Genomic DNA, 14,268 nt, shown 5'->3' with positions numbered 1-14,268 from the left:
TTCCTAAATTGGTATGAATCAGCATTATATTGGGAACTTATTAAAAATGCAATTGCTTGGGTCCTATTCCCAATTCTGTGGGTTTGGCATGGGGTCTGGGCATCTGTGTTTTTGCCTTTCTTCTTCAGATTTTCTGATGCTTACCAGTGATCATAATTTCTCATTTATTGATTAATAACTATGTGCTTCTTATAGTTTACATTTGGCAGGTAATTATTATTTAATCCTTCAGGTTATCTTAGTTTACATCCCAAATATACCATACAGTCCATATGGACACGAAATACCCATTATAGTGCTGTGTATTTAGTTTAGAGATTGATAAGTAATGACACCCTTTTTTTCCTTGCTGAAGTTTGAATCGTGGTAAGAAATAAGATGTAGAAATCACATAGATGAAGATTCAAATACAAGTTTACCCAAAAAGTTGTTTTGGAAACGTGGCTGAGGTTTGCAGCAACAAGGAACTTCCTAGTATTGCACTCCGGAATTAGGCTGATTTCAGCCTCACCTTTCTCTGTCTACAAGAATGGAGTTTGTCCCACTACATTTACTGTGTGATAGAGAACAGCCCAGAATAAATGGCTGTCTTCAGTTAGACAAATCCCAAATAGAAAAGAAAAAAGGAAGTGGCTGAGCCCAGAATTTTTTCTCTCAAATTTATCAGACTGGTTACTCCTTCCTACCCCAGGGAGGAGTTAGTGAGAAAGGGGAGATCAGCCATGAATATTACTCTAAGGAAGTTTCATGTGCAGTGTGACAAAGCTTTCTTGTCGTCAGTGGTACTCGATAGGTATTTGTTAGTGGATTTCTTTTAATACCTTGCATTGCATCAGGACGCTGTGATTTTTAATACTTAAGTGGGATGTTATATAGCTATAACTTCAACCAGTTAAATTAGTATATATCATTGTATAGTTATATTTTGCTGTGCAAGAAAGTACCCCCAAAGGCTTCAACCATAGATATTTATTATTAAACACAGTTTCTGATGGGTAGGAATCTGGAAGTATTTTAGCTGGGTGGTTCCAATTCAGAGTCTCATGTGACTGCAGTCATCTGAAAGCTGCATGAATGTCCTTTGACATGACAGCTGGCTTTCCACCAGAGTAGGTGATCTGAAAGAGAGGCAGAAACCATAGTGTCTTTTATAACCTGGCTTTAGAAGTAATATACCATTTGGGGCACCTGGGTGACTCAGTCATTTAAGTGTTGGAACTCTTGATTTTGGCTCAGGTCATGATCTCATGGTTATAAGATTCAGCCCTGTGTCAGGCTGAGCATGGAACCTGCTTAAGATTCTCTCCCTTCTTCTCCCCCCCCCCCCACCCCCATCCCATGCATGCTCTCTCAAAAAAAAAAAAAAAAAATTATGCCATCAGTCTCCTGCACAGACCCACCCTGATCTACTGTGGGAGGGACCCACACAAGGGTGTGAATACTTGGAGGCAGGACTCGCTAGAGGCCATCTTGGAAGCTGGCTGCCACAGTTATATAACATGTTAGTTTGATTTTGTTACTTCACTTTGCTTCATTTGAGATCAAATAATTGAGTAACATAGTTTCCTAGCTGGAGAATAGGTTGAAAGGATAATTTTCTGCTGCTGGCCCCTCCTTCTCATCTAGCTCCATCTAAATGAGAAGTTTACATAACGTGATCAGGGACTACCAGTGGTTTTTATGATCTTCCAGACAGTCTGAAAGTTGAGATGACCTACAGGCAGACTTATAATTACAGGTGATAATAGCTACAATTTTTATTTTAACATGAATTAATTTACTTCTGGGAGGTGCTTCATGAAGTCTGGTCCCTAGCTTCTAATTTATTGAAGTAAGGGGTTTTTTGCAGTAGTAATCAGAATGAGGTGGGACTAGGTGGCTAGTGAAGGTCATTTACCTCGCTGAAATAAACCATAGGCCCGAAAGGGTTAAAAAATATCACTTAAAATAATGGGGCGCCTGGGTGGCGCAGTCGGTTAAGCATCCGACTTCAGCCAGGTCACGATCTCGCGGTCCGTGAGTTCGAGCCCCGCGTCAGGCTCTGGGCTGATGGCTCGGAGCCTGGAGCCTGTTTCCGGTTCTGTGTCTCCCTCTCTCTCTGCCCCTCCCCCGTTCATGCTCTGTCTCTCTCTGTCTCAAAAATAAATAAAAACGTTGAAAAAAAAAATTAAAAAAAAAAAAAAAAAGCATCAGTGGTTTAATTAAAATTCCAATGCCAAAGCACTAAAGAAGTCCAAGTAAGTGCAAGGAAATGGTTAAAAATCATTAACCGTTTTGGGGCTCCTGGCTCCTCTGTCAGTAGAGCTTGTGGCTCTTGATCACAGAGTTGTGAGTTCAAGCCCCATAAAATCTTTGGAAAAAAATCATTAACCATTTTATTTTAGTCATTTATTTCACCATGTGCGATGAACTCTTATGAACTCGTAAATGAGATGAATTCATTTATTTTATGATATTTCATATGCCATGCTAAATGCAGGTTTTGTAACATAGCAAAAAATAAATAGCAATGTAAGGGGGAACATGAAACATTTATTGGATCAAACAGTATAAAATTTGTATACTGTTTAATCATTTGTATAAAATCATTCTGTTTCTAATGCTTTCTGACACTGTGGAAAAGACAATTTTAAGATTGTGGCAGAAAATGTTTATGACAAATTGATAATGCCTAAATGTTCTTTAGAATTCTAGTCCTAAACATTGTTGGGTCAGTTTGCATTTTAAGTTGCTTGAAGAACGTCCATTAAGTTGTGTAAAGCATTTATGCCTGACTGACCAGTTACAGAAGGCCAAATACAAGTTTAATCAAATCTTGCATCTGTATTTAAGTTCTTTACTACATAGAATGGTGTATAGAGCATACCAGCACCAGACTCTGTGCACCCTTTTGGCTATTGTAATTTCTGGTCACGTGGGCGTATTTCACAGCAGCTTTCACCCTCAATTATTAGGAGGCACTATTTTACTTATCAGGAAAGAAATTTCAGAGAATTCATTTTACTTTCCAAATGTAGTTTGTTGTGCTTAACCAATAAAATGTTTGGTGTCAGTACTGATTAGCTTTAGGATGAGATCCCCATGATTCTTATAGTGAGAGGCTGTAGTCGATTTTTTTTGACCATGGAACGTATAAACCCTGTAAGTTGCTCAGTTGAGTCTTTAGAGCTTACAGGAGGCAGTTAAATGGAAAAAAAAAATCCTGGAATAAATTGAGAATTTTTGTAAAATGAAAGGGCAGAGAGATACAGAAAGTTGGGAAGTGTTAATTTTAGGATATTATGCCAAGAATAATGAATATATTTACTACTTTTTACAAACTCTTCCCTTCCAGGACAGAAGAACAAGTTAAGTGGCTTCACCAGGAATCAGTCAGGTCCATTCTGTAAGACAGGTCTTTTCAAAAACTCATTAAGAGACACCAAAGGAACATGATAACCAAATGTAATGCGTAGACTTTGATTAAATCCTGGTTTGAGAAAAACTGCTGCAAAACCTATTTGGGGGGGATTTTAATATGCCTAGCAATAAGCTGTATCTGGGAGTGTACATTTTATTTTCCTAGATGTGTTGTTAATGGTTATTACGGTTGTGTCGGAGAATTGCCTTTCTTTTTTTTTTTTAGGAGATGTATCTGAAGTATATTTAGAGATGAAGTTACCTTCAGTGTTCGGGAGGGTGTGTGTGTGTGTGTGTGTGTGTGTGTGTGTGTGTGTATACATGTGTACAAATAGGAAAAACACATGATAGTGTTAAATGTTGAGTCTGTTGTAGATACAAGCAGTTTTGTCATACTGTCAAGTTTTCTGAAGGTTCGAACACGTACCATAAGCTGGGAGGGAAAAAAATCCTCCTCCGGATATTACCTGTTGTTTCACTCAGCTTTACAAAGACCGCAAGAGAGTGTATCACTGCTTACAGCCACTGTCTCTACCTTCCTCTGCTATGAACTCTTTGGCCTCCAGGCCAGTGAGGCTTTCATTCCTGCCTCCCACCGGCACCGTTCATTTCCACATCAGCATCGACACCCGTGTTGCCAGGTCTTGTGGTCATTTCTCAGCCCTCAGTTTCCCTTTCCCTCTCAGCAGCGTTTGACACAGCTCCTCGTTCTCACTTACTCTTGGTTCTCTTACCTCAGTCCTTCTCCTTTGCCTTTTTAGTAGTTTGTGCTGATTCCCCTCCCCTTCAAGCATTGAAATGCCTCAGAACCCAGATCTTGTCTCAGTTTTCATTCCCTCCCTAACTAATCTTCTCCTGTCCTGTAGCTGTTCGTACTGTATAGATGCTGAAACTCCCAAGTGCCTGTCTCCAGCCCCAGCCTCTGGCCAGAGCTTCAGGCTCACGCATCGATCTGCCTACTTGATACATTCACTTGACACCAGGTAGATAGACAAAGTTCAGCATTTAATATGTGTAAAACAATTGCTTGAGTCTCATCAGCCACTTCTCACCTGCAAACAAAACAGAGCACCTCCTCCCTACTTACTGCTTCCACATTCTTCCTCCTCTCAGTAGTAGGCACTTCATTCTTACAGTTGCTCAAGTGAGAAAGCTTGATATCCTCTCTGCCTCTTTTTCCCTCATACTATACATTTAATCCCACAACACATACAGTCAGCTCTACTTTTTTTTAAAACGTATTTATTCTTTTTTGAGAGAGAGAGAGAGCGTGCCCACAAGAGTGGGGGAGAGGCAGAGAGAGAGGGAGTGCAGAGCCTGATGTGGGGCTTGAACTCATGAACCCTGAGATCATAACCTGAGCTGAAATGAAGAGTCTGTTGCTTAACCAACCGAGCCACTCAGGTATCCCCAGTCAGCTCTACCTTTTTTTTTTTTTAAGTTTATTTATTTATTCTGAGAGAGAGAGAGAGAGCAACATGAGTGGGAGAGGGACAGAAAATCCCAAGCAGGCTCTACACTGCACAGAACCCAATGCGGGGCTCGATCTCACAAACCGTGAGATCATGACCTGAGTTGAAACCAAGAGTCAGACCCTTAACCAGCTGAGCCACCCAGGTGGCCCCTCTCCTTTTAAAATCTATCCAGAACTAAGCACGTCTTGAGCTGTCACCACTGCCATCTTAATCCATGCCACCATTCTGTGACAGATCAGAACAGTTTCTCCAACTCAGCACTATTGACATTTGCAGCCAGTAGTTCTTTTGGCGGGATGGGCTGACCCATGCCTTGTAGGATACTTCGTGGTATCCCTAGCCTTTACCCACTAGATACAAGTAGCAAGTGCCTCTCACAGTTGTGACCACCAAAAATGTCACCAGACATTGCTAAAATGTCCCCTTGGGAGCAAAATTGCCTCCAGTTGAGGACCATTGGATTATAGCAGTAGTCTCCTCTTCTCCCTACTTCCTTCCCTCCCCACGGTTTATTCTCCATCTGCCAACCAGTGTATCACTAAAAACATCAGTAAGGTCATGTCATTTCTTTGCTCAAAACATTCCCGTGGCTTCCCTTCTCACTAGGCTCAAAATCTACATGTGCCTACAGATTCCTTCTCTACACACGTGCACACACACACCCCCGTTGAAGAGCAGTTTATTGCCATTGTTTAAAGCTTTTTCTCTTTATGCAAATGGAAAAGGACACCCCTTTCACTAGGTAGATGCAGCCCTTTGTGCTACTTCATTTTTCTTTACTGCATCATATGTCAGTTTACGTGTTGCATTTATTGAGTGAATGGTAAAATAAGTACAATTGTAATAACGTATACAAAGTCTACGATTTTAATAATATGTACAGTTGTACATAATACAAATATAGCCAGAATAAGTGCTGAAATTTCAAGAAAGGCTTAGCACCTAACCTAGTCCAGAGATTTTTAAAAGATCTCTCAGAAGAAACGATGTCCAAATAAGACTTCATCTGGTAGTGGGGCGCCTGGGTGGCTCGGTTGGTTAAGCGTCCGACTTCGGCCTAGGTCACGATCTTGCGATTCGTGAGTTCGAGCCCTGCGTCGGGCTTGGTGCTGACAGCTCGGAGCCTGGAGCCTGTTTCCGATTCTGTGTCTCCCTCTCTCTCTGCCCCTCCCCGATCATGCTCTGTCTCTCTCTGTCTCTCAAAAATAAATGTTCAAAAAAAATTATAATAAAAAGACTTCGTCTGGTAGTATAGAAGGAGAGAAAGGTATTCACAATAGAGGGAGAAGAGAAAGAGAGGAGCAAATGGTTAGTTCAGTTTCAAACTGACTCTGGGGTCCCTCCATGAGATTATTCCATCAGGCAGTTAAGAGATGTGAGTCTTGATCTCAAGAGAGACATCTGGGCTGTAGCTACAGATTTGGGAATAATCAATAAGTAGGCAGAAATGAGAATGTTCACATGTCATAATTGGAAGGATAACCTTGAAACGTAGTCTGATAATCTGAGGACATTCCTGATCACATGCCACAGGGGAGAATGTAGATGAGAGACTGATGGTGTGCCTCTCGAAGACAAGGGAAATAAATAAGTTAGGGTCAGTTAGATCACTCGTACTTTGGAACTCCTTACCTTACTTCAGCCTGGTTTAAACTAAATAATCGTTCTTCCTCAGGGCTTATCAAGAGTGTTGATCACATCAGACAAACAGAGCCTGCTGGTTGGGGCATACAAGTTCTAAGACTCTACATTTTCTGCCTTAGAAAAATCAGTTTTTCTCTTTTTTTTCTTTTAAGATTTTATTAAATTCAAGTTAACATATAGTGTAGTGTTTCTCAGATGTAGAACTCAGTGATTCATCACTTACATACAACACCCAGTGCTCATCACAGGTGCCCTCCTTGATGCCCATCACCAGCCCCCAACAGCTCCCCTCCAGCAACCCTTAGTTTGCTCTCTGTAGTCAAGAGTGTCTTATGGTTTGCCTAGGAAAATCAGTTTTTCAAACTTGGAAATTTGGGGGTGTGAAACCTTTAGGGTGTGGACTATGAAGTTCTTCTCTCATTCTTCTACTTTGAACTTGGAGGAGTAAACTAACATGTTTTAGTCTAATGGTCATTTGTTATACAGCAAACTGCTCCACAATTTTGTGGCTTTAAAAAATGTTTATTTCTCACAATTCTGTATGTAACTGTACAGTTTTTCTGCCGGTCTCACCTGGATCCACTCACACAGCTGCGGTTAGCTGGCAGCTGGCCCGGGGCGGAAGGGTCTAAGACGGCCGCGCTGACATATCTGAGGCCAGGGTGCTTCCTGCCAGCTGGGCATCTCTCTCTGTCTCCGAGCAGGGTCTCTTCGTTCGTAATCTCCCTTGGGCTTCCTACCATGGCAGCAGAGTATTCCAAGAGGGCAAAAGCAGAAGGCTACAAGGCTTCTTAAAGCTGGTCTCAGAAGTGGTATGCTATCGGTTCTCTCGCATTCTGCCACACTGTTATGTGTGCTGATTCTCATGTAAACCTCGCAACAGTGCTACAAAAAGTAAATATCATTATTATCTTCATTTTCAAAATGAGAAAACTAAAGCTCAGCACCAGTAGTTTGGCCACAGGCACCAGACGAGCAAGCCACAGAGCAAAACATGGGTTTCAGTCTCTCCTTACCAACCAGCAAACTCTGTGATGTTAATTTCTCTGAGCCTGACTCCTTGTCTGTAAAACGAGGGTACTACTACTCTACAGACTTATTTTCAGGATTGAATGATTCACTTTCTAAAGTCCTGAGCAAAGGCAGTTCAAGATGGCAGCATAGGAAGGCCCTAAACTCTTGGCCTCCCACAGACACGCCAGATCTACAGCTACATGTGGAAGAGTTCCAGAGACGGCACCTCTACAGCAAAGGATGAAAGGGCCACATAGAGACCGGTAGGAGAGGCAGCGGTGTAGTCTCGCTGAACACCCCATCTCCAGCACAGCAGCCCACAGCCGGAAGAGAGCTCACAAACGCGGCACTTCTCCCTGAGGAGCAAGGGATTCCTGCCTCACGTTAGTCCCCCCAACTCTTGTGATCCGCGTCGAAGAGACAAACCTTTAAAACAAATGGCGTTTAAAACCAGCGAGGCTTACGTGTCTAGGAGAACCGAAAGGCTGCTAGGAACCGAGATCCTTCCTTAAGGGTCTTGCATGCAGAGTCACTCACCCCATGGCCCGGCACAAAAGCAGCGGTTTGAAAAGCACCTAGACTTGATATGAAGGAGCTTCGTTTGCTGATCTTGAAGCATCTGCCAGAGGAGTAGGGACTTGTCGCAACTTCCTCTGGGGACAGAGGCGCTGGCAGGTGCCATTTTTGTGCTCTCCTACCTTGCTGGCACCAGCAAGCACGTAACAGTCACGGCACCCTTCTGCCCCACTAAAGCTGGCAAGCATACCCAGTCCATGTGCTCCCCCGCTATATTGCTAAAGCTGGCAGGCGTGCCCTACCCCTGTGCTCTCCGGCTGCCTTTTTAAAGCTGGCAGGTGCATAGTCCACATAGAGGACGTCCCTTGATTGCCTGGCTGTGGAAAAGACACTCAGATCCAGGAAGCCCAGAAAGTTCCAAATAAGATGACCCCAAAGAGATCTACACAAAGACAAATGATAATTAAAATGTCAGAAGTTAAAGAGAATCTTAAAAGCAGCAAGAGAAAAACAACATGTTACGGACGAGGGAACCTCTATGCAACTATCAGCAGGGTTTTTTTGGCCAAAACTTTGCAGGCCAAGGGAGTGGCATGATATAATCAAAGTACTGAATGAAAAAAAACTTGCAACCAAGAATGCTTTACCCAGCGAGGTTATCATTCAGAATTAAGGAGGGGATAAAGAGTTTTCCAGACAAGGAAATCCTGAAGGAATTCATCATTAAACTGGCTTTACAAGAAGTGTTAAAGGAATTTCTTCAAGCTGAAAAGAAAGGGCACTAAGAAAACATATAAAAGTAAAAAATCTCACTGGTAAAGGTAAATATGTAGTAAAGGTAGTGGATTAATTACTTAGAAAGCTAGTCTGAAGGTTAAAAGTAGTAAAAAGTAACAAATTTAATAGTTAAGGAATACACAATTAAAAGATATAAAATGTGACATCAAATAAAACATAGGCAGAGGAATAAAAATGTAGTTTTAGGATGTGTTTAAACTTGCTATCAACTTAGATTGTTAGATATATATAAATGTAAATCTCATAACCACAGAACAAACTTGTAGAAGTTATAGAAAAGATAACAAGAAAGGAATCTAAGCATAACACTACAGAAAGTCATCAAACCACAAGGGAAGAGAGTGAGATAATAATAAAGAACAGAGAGGAGCTATGAAACAGACAAAAAGCAACAAATGGCAATAAATACACACTTACCAATAATTGTATGTAAATATACTACATTCACCAATCAAAAGACACAGAGTAGCTGAATGGGTAAGAAAAACAAGACCCTCCTATATACTACCTGCAAGAGGCTTCACGTGCAAGAACATACAGACTGAAAGTGAAGGGATGGAAAAAGATGTTTCATACAAATGGCAGCCAGAAGAAAGCTGGGGTAGTTATGTTTCTATCAGAAAAAGAAAAGCTATCTTTTGATATCTTTTCAAAACATAAACAGAACTGACACACTTTTAGACTGAGAAAATGAGAGAGGGCTAAAATAAAATCAGAAGTGAAAAAGGAGAAGTTACAACTGCTACCAAAGAAATACAAAGGATCATAAGGGACTACTATGAATGATCATATGCCAGCAAATTGGACAACCTAGAAGACATGGATAAATTTCTAGAAGCATACAATCTTCCAAGACTGAATCATGAAGAAATAGAAAATCTGAATAGACCAGTTACTAGCAAGGAAATTAAATCAGTCATCAAAAAACTCCCAGCAAAAAGTCCAGGACCAAGCAGCTTCACTAGTGAATTCTACCAGACATTGAAAAAAAGTGGTTATTTTTTTTCTTTTTTCTTTTTTTCTCTGTTTAAGTAGGCTCCACGCTGGCCGTGAACTCACAACCCTGAGATCAAGACCCGAGCTGAGATCAAGAGTTGGACGCTTAACTGACTGAGCCACCATGGTGCCCAGGAGATTTTTGTTTTTCAGAGATTTAATACCGTTCTCTATCAAAGTCTTCCAAAAAATGGAAGAGGAGGGGACACTTACCAACTCATTTTATAAGGCCAGCATTACCCCAATACCAAAACCAGACAAGATACCATGGAAAAAATACTATAGGCCAATATCCCTGATGAACATAAACGCAACAATCCTAAACACAGTATTGGTAAACTGGATTCAACATACCTTAAAAGGATCAAATATCATAACCAAGTGGGATTTATTCCAATGATGTAAAGATGGTTGAATATCTGATGATTGCAAATCAATCAACATGATACACCACATTAACAAAATGAAGAGTAAAAATAATCTAATCACCTCAATATGTGCAGAAAAAGCATTTGACAAAATTTAACATCACTTTATGATAAAAACTCCCAACAAATTGGGTATAGAGGGGACATATCTCACCACAATAAAGGCCATATGGTCAATTTGTTTACAGCAAAGGAGCCAAGAATAAACAGTGGGGATCAGACAGTCTCTTCAATAAATGATGCTGGGAAAACTGGATATCACATGCATAAGAATGAAAATAGAGTACTGTCTTATACCATAAACAAAAATTAACTCTTAATGGGTGACATACTTGAATGTAAGACCTGAAACCATAAAACTCCTAGAAGAAACTATAGATGATAAGCTCCTCAACATGAATTTTAACGATTATTTTTGGAATTGACTCACAAAGGCAAAGGCAACAAAAGCAAAAGTAAACAAGTGGGACTACATCAGACTAAAAAGCTTCTGCATAGCAAAGGAGATCATCAATGAAATGAAAAGGCAACCTACTGAACGGGAAAAAATATTTGCAAATCATATATTCGATAAGGGGTTAGTATTATAAAGAATTCATACAACTCAATGGCAGAAAAACAAGCAATCCAGTTAAAAAGTGAGCAGAGAACCTGAAGAGACATTTTTCCAAAGAAGACATACAGATGACCAACAGATACATGAAAAGATGCTCAAAATTACTCATCAAATAAACACAAATCAAAACCACAATGAGATGTCACCTAACACCTGTTAGAATGACTGTTATCAAAAAGACAAGATACCAAATGTTGTCAAGGATATAGAGAAAAAGGAACCCGTGTGCATTGGTGGGAATGTAAATTGTTGCAGCCACTATGGAAAACAGTATGGAAGTTCCTCAAAAAGTTAAAAATAGAACTATTATATATCCAGTAATTTCACTTCAGGGTGTTTATATGAAGAATATGAAAACCATAATTTGAAAAGATAGATGCATCCCTATGCTCGCTGCAACAGCATTGCAAAGTATTTACAATAGCCAAGATATGGAAACACGTGTGATATACACACACACAACGGAATACTGATTGGTCATCAAAATTAAGGAAATCCTGCCATTTGGGACATGGATGGACCTTGAGGGAATTATGCAAAGTAAAATAAATCAGAGAAAGACAAATACCATATGATTTCACTTATATTTAGAACCTAAAAAAACCAAAAGAAAACTCATAGGTAGAGACAACAGATTGTGGGTTGCCAGAGAGGATGGGTTTTGGGGGGTGGGAAAAATGGGTATGAAAGGGATCAAAAGGTGCAAACTTCCAGTTATAAGTAAGTCATGGGTTGTAATGTACAGTATGGTGACTATAGTCAATAATATCATTTTGCATATTTGAAAGTTGCTAAAGTTTCACAAGAAAAAAATTTTCTTTGTATGGTGACAGATGGTAACTAAACTTACTGTGGTTCAACTGATGAACGGATAAAGATGTGTGTGTATATACAATGGAATATGACTCAGCAATCAAAAATAAGATCAAAACGGAAGGGGGCACCTGGGTGGCTCAGTTAAGCACCTCTCTCTTTTTTTTTTTTTAATGTTTATTTACTTAGCACAAGTAGGGAAGGAGCAGAGAGAGGGAGAGAGAATCCTGACGCAGGGCTTGATGCAGGGCTTGGACTCATGAACCGTGTGATCATGACCTGAGCGGAGATCAGGAGTCAGATGATCAACTGACTGAGCCACCCAGGCGCCCCAAGTGTCTGACTCTTGATCTCTGCTTAGGTCATGATCTCACAGTTTGTGAGATCAAGCCCCACATTAGGCTCTGTGGTGACATTGCAGAGCCTGCTTTGGATTCTCTCTCTCCCTCCCTCTGTGATCCTGCCCTCGCCCACACTCTCACCCTCCCAAAAATAAACAAATAAAACATTAAAAAAAAAAAAAGGCAAACCATAAGAGACTCTTAAATGTAAAGAACAAACTGAAGGTTGCTGGAGGGGAGGTGGGTAGGGGGATGGGCTGAATGGGTGCTAGGCATGAAGAAGGGCACTTGTTGGGATGAGCACTGGGTGTTATATGTGATGAATCACTAAATTCTCTGGAAACCAGTACTACACTATACATTAACTTGAATTTAATTAAAAAAATTTTTTTAATGTTTATTTCTGAGACAGAGACAGAGCGAGACAGAGCACGAGTGGGGGAGGGGCAGAGAGAGAGGGAGACACAGAATCCAAAGCAGGCTCCAGGCTCTGAGCGATCAGTACAGAGCCCGACGTGGGGCTCAAACTCAGAGACCGTGAGGCCATGACCTGAGCCAAAGTCGGTCGCTCAACCAACTGAGCCACCCAGGCGCCCCAACTTGAATTTAATTTTAAAAAATGTTTTTTAAATAAACTTACTGTGGTGATCATTTCCCATTGTATATAAATACTAAATTATTATGTTGTACACCTGAAGCTAGGAAGTGTTATATGCCAGTTATACCTCGATTTAAAAAATAATGAAAATTTGGGATGCCTAGGTGGCTTAGTCAGTTGAGTGTCCGACTTTGGCTCAGGTCATGATCTCACAGATTCTGAGTTCGAGCCCCTCATCAGGCTCACTGCTGTCAGCGCAGAGCCCGCTTTGGATCCTCTGTTAACCTCTCTCTCTCTCTTCTCTCTGCCCCTCCCTGACTTAAGCTCTCAAAAATAAAGAAAAATAATAAGAAAAATTAAGCACTTAGCAGAGTGCATGATACAGAACAGAGACTCAAAAATGTTAATTTCGCCACCTTCCTCTTTTTCTTCTCAAGTTTCTTTATTAGGAGATGTTTTTATGCATGTCATTTGGCTTTTTATCTTAAAACTTATTATTAAGGGAGATGGTCATTAACATTCCAATGTTAGAGGAATAATAAAGAACATTCCATCTGATGGAATTAGTTATTTATTATAACACTGTGATCTTAGCTGTTCTACCCTAAGGTGTTAATGTCTGATGATCACTTAATGTATTACTCCTCCAGAAATTACATTTTCAGAGGAAATAAAATGCCAATGAAGGAATAGAATAAAAGAATTTTAGGTTTTGTGGCAAGCCAGCGAAGAAGCTAAGATTAGGAAAGGGATCTTTCAGAGGTGTTCCTTGTGGTCTGTCTACAGACCTGGGCCAGCCCTGGCAATTTATCAAGTCAATCATGTATACAACTCATAGATTTGGGTTTGTATAGATAAAAGGGAGAGATTCCTTTTAATGAATTCAGATCACCATGTGGTATTCTTTCATTTGCAGATGTGACATTTAGGTAAACACAGATGCAGTCACTACTATTAATGCAAACTACAGTGCTGACAAGTTTTGGGCCTGTTATGGGCTGAATTGTGTCCCCTCCCAAATTCATATATCGAAGCTTTAATTCCCGGTACCTCAGAATGTGACTATATTTGGAGGGCAGGTCTTAAAAGGGCATTAAGTTAAAATGAAATCTTCAGGATGAGCCCTAATCCATTATGACAGGTGTTTTTATAAGGAAAGGAGATTAGAATACAGACCTGCTCATGTGCAGAGGGAAGACCACATGAGGATCCAGTGAGAAAGTGACCATCTACACACCAAGGAGAAAGGCCTCCGAAGAAACCAAACCTGCTGACACTTTGATCTTGGACTTGTAACCTTCAGAAATAAATTTCTATTGTATTAGCCACTCAAGTCTGTAGTCGTATGCTATGGCAGCCCATGCAAACTAATACAGGGGCCATTTGTACCCTTTCACCTGATGTTTAATAATTGATATTTTTTCAAAGCCAAATTTTTTTGTTACAGGAACAGAAATCAGGTATGAATTATAGGAAACTTTTCCAAATTAAGTTATGATCTAGTGTTTGAAATAGAATAGATTAGAAGTATCTTCTTATTCTTTATCCTACCACCATGGGTGTAATCCTTTTTCCTTTTATTTCCTTACCCTCCTTCACCCTCCCCTATCCAACCCTATCCAGCACACAT

The 14,268-nt window shown here is 40.4% G+C and overlaps 1 protein-coding gene and 1 long non-coding RNA gene across 5 annotated transcripts in view; one reads left to right on the top strand and one right to left on the bottom strand.

Moving 5' to 3' along the window:
• HMGB1 (high mobility group box 1) overlaps window positions 1-14,268 on the top strand; it is a 134,387-nt gene that overhangs the window by 8,494 nt on the left and 111,625 nt on the right. The window lies entirely within an intron of this gene.
• LOC122481137 lies at window positions 958-7,205 on the bottom strand. Its single transcript, XR_006296766.1, has 2 exons — window positions 7,092-7,205; window positions 958-1,118 (listed from the first exon to the last, which is right to left on the bottom strand). It is a non-coding gene; the product is annotated as an uncharacterized LOC122481137 (long non-coding RNA).

This window comes from Prionailurus bengalensis, chromosome A1, assembly GCF_016509475.1.
Source record: "Prionailurus bengalensis isolate Pbe53 chromosome A1, Fcat_Pben_1.1_paternal_pri, whole genome shotgun sequence".
Taxonomy (NCBI): domain Eukaryota; kingdom Metazoa; phylum Chordata; class Mammalia; order Carnivora; family Felidae; genus Prionailurus; species Prionailurus bengalensis.
This window is presented reverse-complemented; position numbering and strand designations above follow the sequence as displayed.